We start from the raw sequence: 3,004 nt of genomic DNA on the forward strand, positions 1-3,004 counted from the left end.
TATGTCTCTCTCTGTCTGTCTGGCGAGCGCACGCGCCCTGTAGCGAAAAACTCTCAAAAATAAATAAATAAATAAATAAATAAATAAATAAAATAAAATAAAACAAATTTATTTCTAGGTCAACCTGTGCTGTAGTGTCAAGGCCGCTGAATCCCACATGGCCAACCACATGGTTTGAGTTGTGGACCTTGCGGCTTGAAAAACACACCGGGTACACGTGTGTGCATGCCAAAAGTCCCCAAATGAGGGAGAAATGGAGGAAAAGGGATTGTGGTGTGACCATTCCTCATGGGAGGATGCTTTGCTTTCTCATATTCTCTCTGTCTCTCTCTCTCTTTCTCTCTCTCTCTCCAGTGAAAGCATGTACCCTCTAGCAAAAAAAATAAAATAAAATAATTCTTTCCAAAGCTATAAGGGAAGACAAAGAGCAGAAAAGAGAAAGGAATGAAAAGGTATTGAATTCTTACCGTTAGCCAAAGCCATACTAAGTATATCATATCACACATCGTATCTCATTTAGACCTCATCGTAACTCTCAAAGGTAGGTATTATATTCTCCATTTTATAATGGATATAATGGAAGAACAGAGATATGCAATAACTTGTCCAAAGCCAGAGAGCTACTGAGTGTCAGAACTGGAATTCATACTTGTGTGTGTCCGGCACTGACACCCCCATTCTTCTCAGATCTTTGTCTAGCGGTCTCCTCTCCAAAGCTTAAAATGAAAGACTTCAGGTTACTCATATCATTGTTCTACTTACCAGGTTTTAAATCCCGTCCCTTTAGCAAGGTCAGCTATGGACGGTCCTTCTTTATCTGGTGCCAGGAAGGTCAAGGCTGGCTGGAGGAGCCCAGCTGACAAATCCATGCAGTGGATTTCTTCCAGAACATGGGCAGTGGAAGGGACACTTCTTAAATCCCTCTGTCCTCACAGACAGTACAGGAACATCCTGCCAGGCTCCGAGAGCTGGGCAACTGCAGTGGTATTAGAAGTTAACAAAGACTCTTTAGTACAGGAAAATAATCTTCCAGATTGTCCTGCTTCTACTTGCTTACTGATGAATCTTAAAAGTAGTCACAGTAGCAGAAACCGAATGGACAAACAGAAAGGAAGACTGAAGTCAGGGGATATCTTGTTAGGGCTAAGTTCTAGCAAACTTAGACGTAACCTTTATTCCTATATGCAATGAATAGATATCTGCCCTGCTCTAGGGCTATCAGTAGCCAAGTTAATGTGTCAGTAGTTCAGATCCTGTCACTGCTCCTGTGGACAACATCTCTATGACCAAAGGGTCACAAGATATTTTGTTCAAGATGAGTCAGCCTCTTAGCCAGCTGAAGTCAATTCCAGACAGCCCAAGCCACCGGTCTACACAGTGATTGATGGGCACATTGATATATGATAATATCATACATTATGTCCGTGAACACACAATGTACGACCTGACAGGACTTGATTGCACACTAATGATTATTTCATTTTTTCTTATCGCCAGTCACATTTGCCCATGTGCCTGGCTACCTCCTTTTAAAAAATTATTTAATTTTATTTATTATTATGTTTTTAATTTTCTATAAGGCACATATGTGCACTAGAGAAGAAGAGAGAGATAGAGAAAGTGAGAGAGCAAGTCACCAGGTCTGGGACTCAAACCACTGTTGGCCATATGAGAGTCCAGCTCCTTAACTACCATGCCACCTGCTGGCCCAATTGATGCCTCTTTAAAAACCCAGGTGAACTTGAGTTTTAACTCTCACTTCCACACTGAGCTGCTCTTAGAATCAAAACCCTTTCCTTCCTTGTAATGTTGTTCCATTCTTGGCAAGCTGAGCGGCAGACATGTGAACTTGGGGTCAGTAACAGAATAGGTAAGACCACTGGCTCCCACAGAGTGTACCGAATACTTGGCCTTTGGTGTTAGTTAGAAAACTTACTTTTACATTCAAAAGGGCCTATGGATAAAACAGTAATGCTTAACCAAAGGAGGGATTCATTTACATACTGTATACAAGGTCAGATCTCAGAGAGAAGCAACTGGAAAATTGTGCGTTTCATTTGAGGTTTTTTGACTTGTGAAGATAAAAGTTTACCTAGAAAAGAGATTTCCATATAGAAATTTAAAGATAAAGAGGGGAGAGAGAAGAAAACCATGAAGAAGTGACTGAACAGTCTACTCACCAATCGCAGTTCCTCCCTGTCGACTATGCCACCTTCTTTCTCAAGACAGTTCCAGGTTTGCAGTTCCCCTAAGGCTGATCATGAATCCTGCTGCCAACAAATTGCTTCAGACAGCTTCTCCAATCCTTTTCCCAATCCTGAGTCTCTTCCCCAACTCTTCTATTATCTCTGCCCAGTGTAAACTCTTACAGAATTTATATGTACCGTGACCTTTACACTAACAAAAGGACTGTCGCCTTTTCAGGGTTGGTGGGACACTTTGTCATTTTCATCTGGCCATGCTGCTTGGGGGAGGGGAGGGGCCTAACCACGTGCCCCAGGGTATGACCCTTGTGTGTTACTAGCTTTGTAAAGTCAATAAACTCCCTGTTTTCCTTATAACTTCTGCTTTACAGTTATTTTTATTTGACTTGACATCATCAAGATCCTCTCTCTCTTCCCTTTCCCCACAAGATTAGTCCATTTTCTGTGTTTACGACTTCTTATGCGGCATGTCAGTTTCCTTAGAAATCTGTTGCACAGTAATCACATCTTAGTATTAGGTTCCATGTTCTCGAAATGTCAAAACAAACTTCAGTGATTAAATGCCACGGATTAAGCTTGCTAGTTACTTCTCTCAAATTGATATGAAAGATACATTTTAATTAGAAATTATAAATCTAAGCCGCTGTAACACCAAGTCACCTCCAAAATCCAAAATCTCTAGAAAGCTCTAATTTCTGAAGAAAAAATAGAAGTAAAATTTGATCTAAAGAAAGGGATCTTGTTAAATAACCAGCCACATCTTGTCTCATTTCATCTGGGCTGAAATTGTTCCCTGAAGC

The 3,004-nt window shown here is 40.8% G+C and overlaps 1 long non-coding RNA gene across 1 annotated transcript in view; it reads right to left on the reverse strand.

The window, feature by feature from the left end:
• The window catches only part of LOC102490002 (uncharacterized), a 2,950-nt gene extending 421 nt beyond the window's left edge, over positions 1–2,529 (reverse strand). Inside the window, exons 1-2 of the long non-coding RNA XR_334208.3 lie at positions 2,181–2,529; positions 763–976 (exon numbers count right to left, since the gene is read on the reverse strand). This is a non-coding gene — a long non-coding RNA (uncharacterized LOC102490002). The remainder of the gene's footprint in view (positions 1–762; positions 977–2,180) is intronic.
• Positions 2,530–3,004: the final 475 nt, after the last annotated feature.

This window comes from Tupaia chinensis, unplaced genomic scaffold, assembly GCF_000334495.1.
Source record: "Tupaia chinensis unplaced genomic scaffold, TupChi_1.0 Scaffold000170_1, whole genome shotgun sequence".
In the NCBI taxonomy this organism is placed as follows: Eukaryota; Metazoa; Chordata; class Mammalia; order Scandentia; family Tupaiidae; genus Tupaia; species Tupaia belangeri.